The sequence below is a fragment of the Mesoplodon mirus genome (genome assembly GCF_964341445.2).
Source record: "Mesoplodon mirus genome assembly, chromosome: 13".
Classification (NCBI taxonomy): domain Eukaryota; kingdom Metazoa; phylum Chordata; class Mammalia; order Artiodactyla; family Ziphiidae; genus Mesoplodon; species Mesoplodon mirus.
The window spans coordinates 82,274,625-82,292,382 of record NC_138989.1 but is presented as its reverse complement, the minus strand read 5'-3'; the positions used below and the strand labels follow the sequence as shown (position 1 = coordinate 82,292,382).

The 17,758-nt window shown below is 38.1% G+C and overlaps 1 protein-coding gene across 1 annotated transcript in view; it reads left to right on the top strand.

The window, feature by feature from the left end:
- The window catches only part of RTTN (rotatin), a 176,044-nt gene extending 159,460 nt beyond the window's left edge, over positions 1-16,584 (top strand). The window contains exon 50 of the mRNA XM_082641618.1: positions 16,504-16,584. The gene's annotated coding sequence lies outside the window, so the exon portion shown is untranslated. The remainder of the gene's footprint in view (positions 1-16,503) is intronic.
- The last annotated feature ends 1,174 nt before the right edge of the window (positions 16,585-17,758 follow it).

Sequence of the window (17,758 nt, the reverse complement as noted above, 5' to 3'; positions counted from 1 at the left end):
CCTGCCGTATCTGCAGTTCTGCATTCTCGGATTCAACCAACTGCAGATCAAAAATATTAGGAAAAAGAATTCCAGAAAATTCCAAAAGCAGAACTTGATTTGCCACACACCAGCAACTATTTACATTGTATTTACAGTTATTTACATAGCATTAGGTGTCATAAGTAATCCAGAGATGATTTAAAGTGTGAGGGAGTATGTCCATATGCAAATACTAAGCCATTTTATATGAGACTTGTGTATCTGTGGATTTTTGGTATTCGTGTGGGTCCTGTAACCAATACTCTGTGGATGTCTAGGGATGACTGTATTTATTCCCTTACAATTAAAAAATGCCACAAGGAGGCTTGCTATTATCACTTCTATTGAAATTTCATTGGAAGTTCTATGCAGTGTAATGAGGTTAAAAAAATACTGACTGGAATCATAATGATTAGGAAGGAGAAATAAAAGTATCATTATTTGCAGATGATATAATCACATTAAAAAGTCAAAACAATTTAAAATAAATTATTTTAGGAGTTGGGAGTTTAGCAAGGTGGCTGGATTCAAAAGCAGTTGCATTTCTTTACATCACAAGCAACTAAAAACACATTTAATAAGAAACCATCATTAACAATAGTTATGGAGCATATAATGTACTGAGTAGTAAATCTAGCTAAACATGCACTATCTCTACAGGGAAAATTAGAAATGGTTATTAAGTCATGATTAACACATAAAAATGAGCGATACCATGTGAATAGACAGGGAGACTTATGTGGCAGACTGTGTTTTCCAAAGATAGCCACAGCAGTATTTACTATCTCATCTACTATCTTAGAAAGTGACTGGTATTTCTCCCTCCAGAAGTGGATTTATGATTCTAGGCTGGAAGTGATACTACGTAATTTCCCAGGTTAGACCATGAAAGGTGATACAGCTTCCTCTTGGTTCTCTGGGAACCAAGCCACTGTGCTGTGAGAAAGCCAGGCAGCCACATGGAGAGGCCATAAATGGATGTTCTGAATGACAGCCACAGCTGAGTTTCCAGCAGACAGCCAGCTTCAACAGCCAGACATGTGAATGAAGGAGCCTTCAGACGAGTCTTCCTGTGAGCTACTGAGTCCCATTCAGTCTTTCCATCTTCCCACCCGAGGCCAGATGTCACGGTAGGTGTAGAACCGTCCCTGCTGTGCTTCCTCTGAATCCTGACCCATGGATTCCTGACTAACAAAATGGTGGTGGTTTTATATCATTAAATGTCAATTCTTCTCAAATTAACGGATAGATTTAATACAATTCCACCCAAAATTTCAACAGGGTATTCCTGGTAGAATTTGATGAGATTATTCTGAAGTCTACATGAAAGAATAATGAGATAGCCAGGACATTTTTGAAGAGCAATAGCAGGAGGAGGGGATTTACCTTACCAAGCAGCAGAATTTCTTATGAAATTATGGTAATTAAAACTGGGCTTCCCTGGTGGCGCAGTGGTTGAGAGTCCACCTGCCGATGCAGGGGACACGGGTTTGTGCCCCGGTCCAGGAAGATCCCACGTGCCACGGAGTGGCTGGGCCCGTGAGCCATGGCCGCTGGGCCTGCACGTCCGGATCCTGTGCTCCACAATGGGAGAGGCTGCGGCGGTGAGAGGCCCACGTACTGCCAAAAAAAAAAAAAAAAAAAAATCAATTCCAAATGATTAAGGACTAATATGTAAAAGCCAAAACATGAACATGGTTGGGAAAATTTTTTTTGACTAAATTTTAAAAAACATTGAATATAATGATAAGATTGATAAATTTTAATATATAAAAATTAAGAACTTTAAGGAAAGAATTACAAAACAACCAGAAAATAAGTGACAAAATGACAATAAGTACATGCTTATCAATAATCATTTTAAAGGTAAATCGTTTTACCTTTAAAATCGTTTTAAAGGTAACTCTACAATTAAAAGATGTAGAGTGACTGAATGAATAATAACAAACAAACAAGAACAAGACCCATATATATGCTGCCTACAAGAGACACACTTTAGAGCTAGAGATACACACAGATGAAAGTGAAAGGATGGAGAAAGATATTCCATGCAAATGGAAATGAAAACTGGGGTAGCAATACTCATATCAAACAAAATAGACTTTAAAACAAAGTCTATGACAAAAGACAAAGCAGGGCATTACATAATGATAAAGGAGTCAATACAAGAAGAAGATATATAACATTCATAAACATATGCACCTAATGTAGGAGCATCTAAATATATAAAGCAAATATTAACAGACATAAAGGGAGAGATTGGTAGTAATACATTAATAGTAGGGGACTTTAATACCACACTTACATCAATGAATGTTGATAGATCAGACAGAAAATAAATAAGGAAAGAGTGACCTTAAATGACATGTTAGACCATTTGGAATTCACAGATAGTTACAGAACATTCCATACAAAAACAATACACATTCTTTTCAAGTGCACATGGAACTTTCTCCAGGTCACATGCTAGGCCACAAAAGAAGTCTCAATAAATTTGAGAAAATTGAAATTATATCAAGTATCATTTTCTGACCACAAGGTATGAAACTAGAAATCAATTACAGGAAGAACACTGGAATAAAACACAAATATGTGGAGACTAACCGACATGCTACTAAAAATCCAATGGGTCAACAAAGAAATCAGAGAAAATTTTAAAAATACCTTGAGACAAATGAAAATACAAACGTAACTTTCCAAAATCTATGGGACAGAGCAAAAGCAATTCTAAGAGGAAGGTTTATAGTGATATAAGCCTACTCAAGAAACAAGAAAAATCCCAAATAAACAACCTAAATTTCCACCTAAGGGAATTAGAAAAAGAAGAACAAACAGAGCCCAAAGTTAGCAGAAGGAAGGAAAGAAATAAAGTAGAAATAAATGAGAGACCACCACCACCACCATCAATAATAATAGAGAAGGTCAATGAAAAGATCTGTTTAAAAGATAAACCAAATTGATAAACCTTAGCCCAGACTCATCAAGAAAGAAAGAGACAGGGACCCAAATAAATAAAACTAGAAATGAAAGAGAAGTTACAACCAATGTCACAGCAATACAATCTTAAGAGAATACTATGAAGTTATATGCCAATAAATTGAACAACCTAGAAGAAATGAGTAAATTCCTAGAAACATGTAATCTTCCAAGACTGAATCAGGAAGAAATAGAAAATCTAAACAGACCAATTACTAGCAATGAAATTGAATTATTAATCAAAAAACTTTCCATAAACGAAAGACCAGGATCAGATGGCTTCACAGGGGGAGTCTACCAAACATTTAAAGAAGAGTTAATACCTAGCCTTCTCAAACTATTCCAAAAAATTGAAAAGGAGGGAACATTTCCAAACTCACTCTATATTAAGACCAGCATAACCCTGAAACCAAAACAGGACAAAGACACTACCAAGGAAGAAAATTACAGGCAATATCCCTGATGAACATAGATGTGAAAATCTTCAACAAAATATTAGCAAACCAAATTCAGCGATACATTAAAATGATCGTACATCGTGATCAAGCGAGATTTATTCCAGGGATGCAATGATGGTTTAGTATCTGCAAATCAATCAACACGATACAACACATTAACAAAAAGAAGGATAAAAAAATCACATGATCATCTTAATAGATGCAGAAGAAGCTTTTGGCAAAATCCAGCATCCGTTCACGATAAAAACAAAGTTTAATATAGACGGAACATAGTTTGCATCTGGATATCTAGTTTTCCCAGCCTCCTTTGTTGAAAGCAATATTGATTCTGGTGGTTATAGGAGGCATGACACAAACTTTGCTGATCATGTACCCCTTCCCCTTCTCCACATGGGCTGCCAGGATTTTGGGGTGAGATTTGATGTGTGCACTGAGAGTGGAAGTTTTTCTTATTCTTTTAAACTGTCAACTGTAAAAGTAGTCACTTGGAGCTTTTTATTTCATTGATTTTGTAGAATCGATCCCTCAGTTTATGTTTCAAGCTATATAATGTTGTATGATGGGTTTTTAAAAGTTCATGTCACAAATGTACAGAATGAAACTTGATAATATACATTCATATGTTTTGCAAGTCTGTTTGGTATACTATTCAACTTAAGACTGCTCTATCTCTTATTCTGGTTATGTATGAATAACATAGGAGAAAAGCATTATTTGATGCAGGACTTGGAAACAAACTGAGAAGTAAATTGGTAGAACAAGAAAAATGGAAATTGTATGCTTCTTAAAGAAGGGCTATAATTGCCAACATTTTTTAATTGAAAAGTTTAAAAATGCCTTTAACCTATTGCCGTAATTTAGAAAGAACCTCTCAGATTTCATTGTTATGAAAGCATACCTGGAATTCTGAGCATCACTATCTAAAATCTCAAAAAGAAAAATGCTATGTACTAGGCCACTGTACATTTCCCCCGGCGTAGACTTGTATTAACTCAACACACATTTATTGAACACTTACTATGTTCCAGGCCTGGATACCCTGATATGAAACAGAGCTTCTGGTTAAGCAGCTCCCAGCCCTCAGGGCAGAGACAAACATATACACACATGAACTGCCAGGTGACATGACCAAATAAGAGCACGGTGCTCCTAGAGTCCAGCGGATGAGGCAGCTAACTTCACCTGCCCCAGACCACTGGTGCTGAAGATGGCACTTAGAGTCAATGCTGATTTCATGGGGCATCTTAAAACTAGCTCAGCTCATGGATGCCTTCTGGTTACTTCTGAAATTAGAAAAGTAGTATAATTTGAACTCGTATTCAGACACAATCCACAAAAGTCCTAAAAGTACTTCAATCCCAAAGGAGAGGAGTAGATAAGAAAGAGGTTTGCTCTGGATGGACTTGGAAATATGTGGATTTGACCCCCAGTATCCTCTAGGGCGGGAGAAAGTAGAGCTCTGCCTCGCACAACACAACACACACACACACACACACACATACACACACACACACATCATGGGCATATATATTAGAGTTTGGAGAAGATACCTAGAAACAGAGAGAGAGTGATACCAAGCAACACAAACATCTTCAAATTGACTACTTAACACCCTGTTCAGGCTCCAGCATTGCTTGGGCTTGGATACCCTGCGCTGGGCAGGGCTGCGCTACTGTGCAAATGCTACCCCACATGGCTCGGGCTCTAAGGCCACAGGCAGGGCTGCCCTGATCTCGGGTCCTGTCACCTTGCTCTGGGTGGTGCTCCACCCACCTCCAGCTTGAACGTCCACTGGCTCCCACACATGGGTATTTCTGATTATACAGTGATGCTCCACCTAATTTTACATTTGGATGCCAAACAGTAATCACCAACCTCACTCCCTGAAGCATTTGAATTATGTGTTATTGTTCTCCAATCCAATGAAGTTAAAGGTCTGTCTCCTCTCTGCTTAGAGCTGATAAGAGCACAGATCAAGTTAATACAGTTATTAAATTGAAAAGAAAACAACTGCTAGTCTGCTTTTATTCCATACTTAGAGAATCGTATATTCCAAGTGTTCGGGCAACAACCACTGATTTCCTTCCCTCTGCTCGATTAGCAGGTGAGACATTTCATATATCTGAATTCAGTATGTGTGCTTGTGTCTTAGGGACCCCTAATATTATTCTTCTAGCATCTTAAGATGGCTAAACTTTTCTTATTTAGTCTTCAGACTTCCTTCTTATTTAGCACACCTTGTTAGTGCTCTATTTTATGGAATAGAAATGTTATTATTTATTGTTAGCTATAGGATGATCACTAACTTGAAAACACTTGTGACAAGGGCTTATGTTTCACTTTTACCTCTACTCAGCGATGAGCTAGTTCTCATTTCTGAGAATTTGAACCCACCATAAGATCTGTCTTCTGATCTTTCAAGGACTCTTTAGAAATGTAAGGTTTAGGGTTTGATTGGTGTTATTTTTGCTTTAGTTTTACTATAAACATTCTTCAGCTCTTTCTCCTATGTACTTTCCCCAAGATGTCATATCACCCCTCTGACTTCAGTTATGACCTCTACTGGGAAGACCCTGGCTCTGCTTGTAAACCCTTGTCTCATTCCTACTGTTCCTTCTCAATATCCATATGCCTCTCTATTGGCCTGATTTCTCAGGTCCTTTTAGATCTAAGTGGCCGCCTGTCCAAGAGGAATTAAAGTTTCCTCCACATTCTATGCACTACACTGTGGAATCATCCTGTGGTTAACAGTTACTCTTTGTCACTGTAACTGCAATTTGTTCAAGCTGACATGACAGCAGTCACACAACCAAGGTTATTGACAGTCTCGACAGGACATGTGCAGACTGCAGAGGATCGTGAAATGTAATATGGGGAAATTTTTGGTGTTCTTATACAAAAATTTTTATAATTATGGTAATTAAGGAATAATAGAGATAAATGATTGGCTTTGAAAAAGAATAAAATATCCTACTAGAAGCTCATGTTTATCTCTTCTAAAAATGTTTCCAAATTTTCAACAGACTACAGTTTTGCTCTTTCATATCCACTGACCTTGTCAAAATTATAGCATAACTGAGTGTGCTTTTTGATGGCTCCACCTACCACACTCTCAGAAGTGGTCCCTCCTCTACTTTCCACTCCCACTTCCTCTTCAAGGGCCTTAGATCATTAGATTCAGAAAACTGGCCCAACCTCATTCTGCTCATGGCTAAAATAAAAGGCGCCTCAGTGCCCAATTGTGTCATTAAATATATAATGTTGCTAGTATATTCGTAGCTGTCCAAAATACTATAGGGAATGAGATCTAGAAACCAAGCCGATGGGGGTAGATAGGCTTGTGCTTGGCCACTCAGCTGTCACTGCTTCTAGACCCTTCTGGTGGACAGAGCCAGAAAACTTATTTTTAAATTTCATGAGTTTACACTGATAACTTTAATATTAGCTTAGGAACACAGAGTTCTTCTCCTTTCCCCATTCCATATTTGTATGTCTCTTTTTCACAGTGAGAACCCTGGTTCCCTACAACATCAGAATGAATATATCTACTCAGTTCCTCTATCCTCCAACCCCAGCAAAATAGTTTCAGAATCACTATATGAGTGATACCACCAGCAACAAGTTGGTCCTACTTTACTGCTAAGTAAAGTTCAAATTTTTTTTTTTGCAATTGCAATTATCTTGTGTTTACAATATAGCCTTAGTATTAAAGTTTATAGTCAGAGAACTGAGTTCCAAAGTGGTTGGAATTAAGTCTTCTTCTTCTGTGTGGTTATATATTAGAAGTACACAGGTTAATTTTTTTGTAGTCAATTTTAGTTTGATTTTTTAAAATCCTTTCATTTAATTGTTTTCTTTTGAATATGTAAAACATACATAACTCAAGTCAAAATCATATAAAGAGGAATAGCTAGAGAGGTCTCATTCCTATCCGTTTGCCTCCACCTGCTTCCCACCAACCCTACATATAACTATCATCCCTGGTTTATGACTATCCCTTCTGTAGTTTTTTTTGCAGTATGTGTATATAGATATATAATTATTCCTTCTTTCTTCCAGAAAGGACAGCATGCTGTACACACTCTTTTGTACTTCTTTTTCATTTAAAATATATCCTGGAAGTCACTCTGCATGAGTTCAGAGGGCTCTTCCTCATTCTTGGTACTCCAGTATATAGATGTACCATACTTTATTCACCCAGTTTCTCATGAATGAGTATCAAGTTGTTCCCAATGTTTTGCTGTTATAAATAATGCCACAATTATTAAAAACCTGTTCCTATGTTGTTTTGTCCTTGTAGAGGTGTCTGTTCAGAGCAAACTCCGAGAAGTAGAATTGCCAGATCAAAGCGTAAATGCAGACACAGTTTGTTGGCTCCTTCTAAATTCCTTTGTTGGGGTACCGCCTTGTCCTCCACCCCACCCCACCGGTCCCAGGAGTGTATGTGAGGCCTTTCTCCCCAGAGCTGCTGTAGGAGATGCTCTAACTTCTGGCCCACATTCCCCCAGCTCCCCTGAGTCCTGCAGCTGTGATAGACAGTTTCCAGGTCACTGAGAGCTGCCCACTTCCAGCACCTGTGGCTCTCTCCTCTTCTCAGGGAGAAGCAGTTTACTAAACCCAGAGGGGAGGCCCGTTTCAATGTAAAAGCACAGAGGTTGAAAGAGAATGCTTTGTTTGAGGAACAGCTTGAAATTAACTGCTATGAATGTGACTAGAGTGTGTAATTTGGAAATTCATAAAGATCCATTGTGGACAAATTGTGAAGGACACCGTATGCCATTTGCAGAGCACAGACTCAAATGAGTGTCTGCTCTGTGTGGGACCTGTGTTCAGAGTCACATGGTCTAAATAAACTGCTTTCAATGCATTGTTATCTCTCTGAAATTGACTTTAGCAATGACTTTCTCTTCCTAAGAATCAAGCACATTCATATACTTTTTGTGCTCACCTATTTTCATTCAGAACCTATTCAGGTCAATCAATACTTATTGAAGAGTTTGTCCATATTTTCATGGATTGTTTTACTGTAGTAGCTTATACAAGATTTGACTGCAGCAGTTATTGATCCATTCAATAAATAATCATTCATTGCCTTTTTCATTTAAAACATTCTTGTCTTATTATAGTAATAATACATTTTCATATGAAATTCGTAAAATAAAGAGGTTCATGAATAAAAATATAAAATTGCCTTTAAGGCACCAACCCACATAACCACTGCCATTTACATTGTGGTATCATTTTCATTTATTTAATCTCCCAATAAAGTAATTCCCTAGTGACAGGAAAAATGGCACATTCATTAAAAAAAATTCCTCCTTTATCAAATGAAAGCATGCTCATATTGTAGAGAAAAAAGAAAATATCACTCCTGTTCTACCTCCTACTCTATTCTTTCTAAGCGTAAAGGAAGAAAATCAGACCCTTGCCACTGTTTTACAACCTGATGTGGCGTCTTCTTTCACCTGTTAGTATTACCTAAGCTCCTGGATGCTGCCTAGATAATTCCCCTGCTTTCCTTAAAGTTATGGGGGAAGAGGGAACTGCAATGTTTAGTATCACCTATGCTACTTTATATCTATATCACAGTCTGTTTGAGGTGGGAAAATCACAGGCAGTGCATGAATTGTAACTATCAAAAACCCAAGTTAAATACCCTTTTTTTCAAAATTTTTATATTATTTGTTTTTTTATACAGCAGGTTCTTATTAGTCATCAATTTTATACACATCAGTGTATACATGTCAATCCCAATCGCCCAATTCATCACACCAGCCCCCCCCACCCCGCTGCTTTCCCCCCTTGGTGTCCATACGTTTGTTCTATGTATCTGTGTCTCAATTTCTGCCCTGCAAACCGGTTCATCTGTACCATTTTTTCTAGATTCCACATATATGCTTTAATATACGATATTTGTTTTTCTCTTTCTGACTTACTTCACTTTGTATGACAGTCCCTAGATCCATCCACGTCTCTACAAATGACCCGATTTTGTTCCTTTTTATGGCTGAGTAATATTCCATTGTATATACGTACCACATCTTCTTTATCCATTCGTCTGTCGATGGGCATTTAGGTTGCTTCCATGACCTGGCTATTGTAAATAGTGCTGCAATGAACACTGGGGTGCTTGTGTCTTTTTTTTTTTTTTTTTTTTTTGCGGTACGCGGGCTTCTCACTGTTGTGGCCTCTCCCGTTGTGGAGCACAGGCTCTGGACGCGCAGGCTTAGCAGCCATGGGTCACAGGCCCAGCCGCTCCACGGCACGTGGGATCTTCCCAGACCTGGGCATGAACCCGCGTCCCCTGCATCGGCAGGCGGACTCTCAACCACTGCGCCACCAGGGAAGCCCATCTTTTTGAATTATGGTTTTCTCTGGGTAAATGCCCAGTAATGGGATTGCTAAGTCATATGGTAATTCTATTTTTAGTTTTTTAAGGAACCTCCATACTGTTCTCCATAGTGGCTGTATCAATTTACATTCCCACCAACAGTGCAAGAGGGCTCCCTTTTCTCCACACCCTCTCCAGCATTTGTTTGTAGATTTTGTGATGATGCCCATTCTAACTGGTGTGAGGTGGTACCTCATTGTAGTTTTGATTTGCATTTCTCTAATAATTAGTGATGATGAGCAGGTTTTCATGTGCCTCTTGGCCATCTGTAGGTCTTCTTTGGAGAAATGTTTATTTAGGACTTCTGCCCATTTTTGCATTGGGTTGTTTGTTTCTTTAATATTGAGCTGCATGAGCTGTTTATATATTTTGGAGATTAATCCTTTCTCCATTGATTCATTTCCAAATATTTTCTCCCATTCTGAGGGTTGCCTTTTCATCTTGCTTATGGTTTCCTTTGCTGTGCAAAAGCTTTTTAAGTTTCATTAGGTCCCATTTGTTTATTTTTGTTTTTATTTCCATTAGTCTAGGAGGTGGATCAAAAAAGATCTTGCTGTGATTTATGTCAAAGAGTGTCCTTCCTATGTTTTCCTCTAAGAGTTTTATAGTGTCCAGTCTTACATTTAGGTCTCTAATCCATTGTGAGTTATTTTTGTGAATGGTGTTAGGGAGTGTTCTAACTTCATACTTTTCCATGTAGCTGTCCAGTTTTCCCAGCACTACTTCTTGAAGAGACTATCTTTTCTCCATTGTATATCCTTGCCTCCTTTGTCATAGATTAGTTTACCATAGGTGCATGGGTTTATCTCTGGGCTTTCTATCCTGTGCCATTGATCTATATTTCTGTTTTTGTGCCCATGCCATATTGTCTTGATTACTGTAGCTTTGTCATATAGTCCAAAGTCAGGGAGTCTGATTCCTCCAGCTCCGTTTTTTTCCCTCAAGACTGCTTTGGCTATTTGGGGTCTTTTGTGTCTCCATACAAATTTTTAAGACTTTTTGTTTTAGTTCTGTAAAAAATGCCAATGGTAATTTGATAGGGACTGCATTGAATCTGTAGATTGCTTTGGATAATATATTCATTTTCACAATATTGATTCTTCCACTCATTTTGTATCATTTTTAATTTCTTTCATCAGTGTCTTATAGTTTTCTGCCTACAGGTTTTTGTCTCCCTAGGTAGGTTTATTCCTAGGTATTTTATTCTTTTTGTTGCAATGGTAAATGGCAGTGTTTCCTTAATTTCTCTTTCAGATTTTTCATCATTAGTGTATAGGAATGCAAGAGATCTCTGTTCATTAATTTGTATCCTGCAACTTTACCAAATTCATAGATTAGCTCTAGGAGTTTTCTGGTGGCATCTTTAGGATTCTTTATGCATAGTAGCATGTCCTCTGCAAACAGTGACAATTTTGCTCTTCTCTTCCAAATTCTATTCCTTTTATTTCTTTTTCTTGTCTGATTGCCATGGCTAGGGCTTCCAAAACTATGTTGAATAATAGTGGTGCGAGTGGACATCCTTGTCTTGCTCCTGATCTTAGAGAAAATGCTTTCAGTTTTTCACCATTGAGAGTGATGTTTGCTTTGGGTTTGTCATATGTGACCTTTATTATGTTGAGGTAGCTTCCCTCTGTGCCCACTTTCTAGAGAGTTTTTTATCATAAATGGGTGTTGAATTCTGTCAAAAGCTTTTTCTGCATCTATTGAGATGATCATATGGTTTTTCTTTTTCAATTTGTTAATATGGTGTATCACATTGATTGATTTGCATATATTGACGAATCCTTGCTTCCCTGGGATAAATCCCACTTGATCATGTTGTATGATCCGTTTAATGTGCTGTTGGATTCTGTTTGCTAGTATTTTGTTGAGGATTTTTACATATATATTCATCAGTGATATTGGTGTGTAATTTTCTTTTTTTGTAGTATCTTTGTCTGGTTTTGGTATCAGGGTGATGGTGGCCTCATGGAGTGAGTTTGGGACTGTTCCTTCCTCTGCAATTTTTTGGAAGACTTTGAGAAGGATGGGGTTTAGATCTTCTCTAAATGTTTGATAGAATTCACCTGTGAAGTCATCTAGTCATGGACATTTATTTGTTGGACGATTTTTAATCACAATTTCAATTTCCTTACTTGTGATTGGTCTGTTCATGTTTTCTATTTCTTTCTGGTTCAGTCTTTGGAAGGCTATACCCTTCTAAGAATTTCTCCTTCTTCCAGGTTGTCCATTTTATTGGCATAGAGTTGCTTGTTAGTCTCTTAGGATGCTTCCTATTTCTGCGCTGTCTGTTGTAACTTCTTTTTCATTTCTGATTTCATTGATTTGAGTCCTCTCCCTGTTTTTTTATGATGAGCCTGGCTAATGGTTTATCAATTTTGTTTATCTTCTCAAAGAACCAGATTTCAGTTTTATTCATCTTTGCTATTGTTTTCTTTGTTTCTATTTCTTTTATTTCTGCTCTGATCTTCCTGATTTCCCTCCTTTTAGTACCTTTGGGTTTTGTTTGTTCTTCTTTCTCTGCTTCTTTTAGGTTTAAGGTTAGATTGTTTATTTGAGATGTTTGTTGTTTCTTGAGGTAGGATTGTATTGCTATAAACTTCCCTCTTAGAGCTGCTTTTGCTGCATCTGATAGGTTTTGGATTGTCGTGTTTTCATTGTCATTTGTCTCTAGGTATTTTTTGATTTCCTCTTTGATTTCTTCAGTGATCTCTTGGTTATTTAGTAACATATTGTTTATTCTCACTGTGTTTGTGTTTTTTACATTTTTTCTCCCTATAATTGATTTGTAATCTCATAGCGTTGTGGTCAGAAAAGATGCTTGATATGATTTTAATTTTCTTAAATTTACTGAGGCTTGATTTGTGACCCAAGATGTGATCTATCCTGTAGAATGTTCCATGTGCACTTGAGAAGAAAGTGTAATCTGCTGGTTTTGGATGGAATGTCCTATAAATCTCAATGAAATCTATCTGGTCTATTGTGTCATTTAAAGCTTGTGTTTCCTTATTAATTTTCTGTTTGGATGATCTCTCCATTGGTGTAAGTGAATTGTTAAAGTCCCTCACTATTATTGTGTTACTGTCAATTTCCTCTTGTATAGCTGTTAGCAGTTGCCTTATGTATTGAGGTACTCCTATGTTGGGTGCATATATATTTATAATTGTTATATCTTCTTCTTGGATTGATCCCTTGATCGTTATGCAGTGTCCTTCCTTGTCTCTTGTAACATTCTTTATTTTAAAGTCTATTTTATCTGATATGAGTATTGCTACTCCAGCTTTCTTTTGATTTCCATTTGCATGGAACATCTTTTTCCATCCCCTCACTTTCAGTCTGTATGTGTCCCTAGGTCTGAAGTGGGTCTCTTGTAGACAGCATATATATGGGTTTTATTTTTATATCCATTCAGCGAGCCTGTGTCTTTTTGTTGGAGCATTTAATCCATTCACGTTTAAGGTAATTATCGATATGTATGTTCCTATGACCATTTTCTTAATTGTTTTGGGTTTCTTTTTGTAGGTCCTTTTCTTCTCTTGTGTTTCCCACTTAGAGAAGTTCCTTTAGCATTTGTTGTAGAGCTGGTTTGGTGTTGCTGAATTCTCTTAGCTTTTGCTTGTCTGTAATGCTTTTGATTTCTGCATTGAATCTGAATGAGATCCTTGCTTGGTAGAGTAATCTTGGTTGTAGGTTATTCCCTTTCATCACTGTAAATATGTCCTGCCACTGCCTTCTGGCTTGTAGAGTTTCTGCTGAGAAATCAGCTGTTAACCTTATGGGAGTTCCCTTGTATGTTATTTGTCATTTTTCCCTTGCTGCTTTCAATAATTTCTCTTTGTCTTTAATTTTTGCCAATTTGATTAGTATGTGTCTTAGCGTGTGTCCTCTTGGGTTTATCCTGTATGGGACTCTCTGTGCTTCCTGTACTTGGGTGGCTATTTCCTTTCCCATGTTAGGAAACTTTTCAACTATAATCTCTTCAACTATTTTTCGAGTCCTTTTTCTCTCTCTCCTCCTTCTGGGACCCCTATAATGTGAATGTTGTTGCATTTAATGTTGTCCCAGAGGTCTCTTAGGCTGTCTTCATTTCTTTTCATTCTTTTTTCTTTAGTCTGTTCTGCCACAGTGAATTCCACCATTCTGTCTTCCAGGTCACTTATCCATTCTTCGGCCTCAGTTCTTCTGCTATTGATTCCTTCTAGTGTATTTTTCATTTCAGTCATTTTATTGTTCATCTCTGTTTGTTTGTTCTTCAATTCTTCTAGGTCTTTGTTAAACATTTCTTGCATCTTCTCAATCTTTCCCTCCATTCATTTTCCTAGGTCCTGGATCATCTTCACTCTCATTATTCTGAATTCTTTTTCTGGAAGGTTGCCTGTCTCCACTTCGTTTAGTTGTTTTTCTGGGGTTTTATCTTGTTCCTTCATCTGGTACATAGCCCTCTGCCTTTTCATGTTGTCTCTCTTTCTGTGAATGTGGCTTTTGTTCCACAGTCTGCAGGATTGTAGTTTTTCATGCTTCTGCTGTCTGCCCTCTGGTGGATGAGGCTATCTAAGAGGTTTGTGCAAGCTTCCTGATGGGAGGGACTGGTGGTGGGTAGAGCTAGGTGTTTCTCTGCTGGGCAGAGCTCAGTAAAACTTTAATCCACTTGTGTGCTGATTGGTGGGGCTGGGTTCCCTCCCTGTTGGTTGTTTCTCCTGAGGCAACCCAGCACTGAAGCGTACAGACTGTTTTGGGGGCTAATGGTGGACTCTGGGAGGGCTCATGCCAAGGAATACTTCCCAGAATTTCTGCTGCCACTGTTCTTGTCTTCACGGTGAGACACAGCCACCCCCTGCCTCTGCTGGAGACCCTCCAACACTAGCAGGTAGGTCTGGTTCTGTCTCCTATGGGGTCACTGCTCCTTCCCCTGGGTCCTAATGCACACACTACTTTGTGTGTGCCCTCCAGGAATGGAGTCTCTGTTTCCTGCAGTCCTGTCGAAGTCCTGCAATCAAATCCCGCTAGAGGGGCTTCCCTGGTGGAGCAGTGGTTGAGAGTCTGCCTGCTGATGCAAGGGACACGGGTTCGTGGCCCGGTCCGGGAAGATCCCACATGCTGCGGAACAGCTAGACCTGTGAGCCTTGGCCGCTGAGCCTGCACGTCTGGAGCCTGTGCTCTGCAACGGGAGAGGCTGCTACAGTGAGAGACCCATGTACCGCAAAAAAAAAAAAAAAAAAAAAAAAATTCCCACTAGCCTTCAAAGTTTTATTCTCTAGTAATTCCTCCTCCATTTTGCTGGACCCCCAGGTTGGGTAGCCTGACATGGGGCTCAGAACCTTCACTCCAGTGGGTGGACTTCTGTGGTATAAGTTTTCTCCAGTTTGTGAGTCACCCACTCAGCAGTTATGGGATTTGATTTTATTGTGATTGCACCCCTCCTGCCATCTGACTGTGACTTCTCCTTTGTCTTTGGATGTGGTGTATCTTCTTTGGTGAGTTCCAATGTCTTCCTGTTGATGATTGTTCAGCAGTTAGTTTTGATTCCAGTGCTTTTGCAAGAGGGAGTGAGAGCATGTCCTTCTACTCTGCCATCTTGAACCAATCTAATACCCTTCTTGATGACACCTAAAAGGTGAATGAGTCCCCAGTTCTGACTCTTCACAGAAGATTCCTGGCAGCGGGGCATCAAAGAACCATAAATGTTATGATATGTTATTGCCTTCTCTCTTTATTTTCATTGAAATTTCATTGAGATAATTGTAGATTCACATGCAATTGTAAGAAATAATACAGAGAGACTCCATATATTTTTACCCAGTTTCCCCCAACGGTAGCATCTTACAAAATAGAGTACAATATCACAGCCAGGGCATTGACATTGGTGCAATCCACCTACAGTATTCAGCTTTCCCCAGTTTTACTTGTACTCATTTGTGGGTGCATGTGTGTTTTAAGTTCTATTGTATTAAGCTGTATAAGATGCATAAGTATATCATGTTAATACAAGAATAATTGCATTAATTATATTAAGATCTCTACAGTGTTGTCCCTGGTGTAAATTTGCATATCTCCCACCACAGTCAAGATACAAAACAGTTCCACCATCATGAGGATCCTTTGTGTTGCCTGTTATGACAAATGTTTCTTTCCCACATCACTCCCCATTTTTTAACCTCTGGCAACTTCTAATCTTTTCTAAAATTTCTAAATTTAAAAACTTTTGTCATTTCAAGAATGTTGTATAAATGGAATACATTCACTATGAAACCTTTCAGACTGGCTTTTTTTTTTTTTTACTCAGCATGATTCCCTGCAGATTTATCCAAGTTTTTGCATGTATCAATAGTTTGATCTTTTTTATTGTTGAGTAGTATCCCATGGTAGAAATATACCAGACACCTAAGTCTTTTATTTTATTTGGAGTGATTATAAATGGTATTATGTTTTAAATTTTGGTTTCCCTATGATTATTATTAGTATATAGAAATGCATTTGAATTTGGGATGTTGATCTTGTATTCTGCAAACTTACTGAACTCACTTATTAGTTCTAGAAGATTTTGTAAATTTCTTGAGTTTGCTACATAAACAATCATGACCTCTGCAGTTCGGAGTAGTTTTATTTCTTCCTTCCTGATCTGTATGCCTTTTATTTCTTTTTCTTGCTTTATTACAGTGGCTGGAATATCTAGTACTATGTTTTACAGCAATGGTTCAAGCAGACCTCCTTACTTTTTCCCCAGTCTTAAGAGGAGAGCATTCAGTCCTGGCTATGGGTTCTTTGCAGATGATCCTGATCAAGTTGAGGTAATTCCCCTCCATTTCTAACTCATGGCTTTTATTGTGCGTGGGTGTTACATTTTTTATCAAATTCTTTTTCTGTGTCAATCAATATGATCACATAATTTTTCTTCTTTAACTTGTTGATATATTGAATTACATTTATTTTTGATTCTCAAATGAGAAGTGACTTTGGACAGGTGAAGAAGGGAGTACACCATGTAAGACTTTGAAAATGAAGCCAAGGTGTTTAGATGTGAATCTATTGCACACCATTTTCCAAAGTATGTTCTGAGACTTATGCTAATAGAGGATACATATAGATGTAATTTCACAGTCAAACTAGTTTGAGAAACAGTGGTTTAAACTAAATTCAGTAGGCTTCTTCGTTCCTGATTTTCTCAGAACCTTTAATATGCTGCATTGAATGATATCTGTATTTCAAAAAAGGGAATGAAGAGTGTAAAGTTTCCAAATCCAGTTTATCCACAAAATCCACATTTTCCATAATGTCTGTGATAATTGGAAGATGCACTTTGGGAAACATTGCCATAGGAAATAATTTTTTCTAATGAAAATTTCTGACCTGGGGAGTACCATAGAAGAAAGGCAGCGTGCTGCGGTAGGTCTTACACATGGTACTTCAGGAAGGTTTCCTACCTGCTGAAAGCCCACTTCATTATCTGTTGAGTGGGGAAAAAGCCTGACTCCATGGGTGGGCAGTAGGATGTTGAGGTAAAGAGTGTGTGCTCTACAGTCAAACATCTGAGTCCAAATCCTGGTTTTGCTACCTAAAAGGTGTGGGGAACATTGGGTAAGTTACTTAATCACTCTGTGCCTGTTTACTCACATGTAATGTAAGAATAGTAACAATTCCTACTTTCTAAGATTTTTAAAAGGTTTAATGAATGAAACATGTAAAGCCTTAGAGAAGTGTCAGGCAACTGGTAACCACTTACTAGTCATTACCTGTGCTGTTTATAGTTGAAGGATTAAGTGAGATGATCAGAAAAATGCCTATCAATTTTATTACTCTGAAAGTAGTTGTTAGGAAAGTAGATCCAAGGGCAGTTGTAGGATGAGTTAGAAGCAGGTGAATCTATGCTCCCATGTTGGATGCTTTGAGGACTAGGCCAGTGAGAGTACAGATG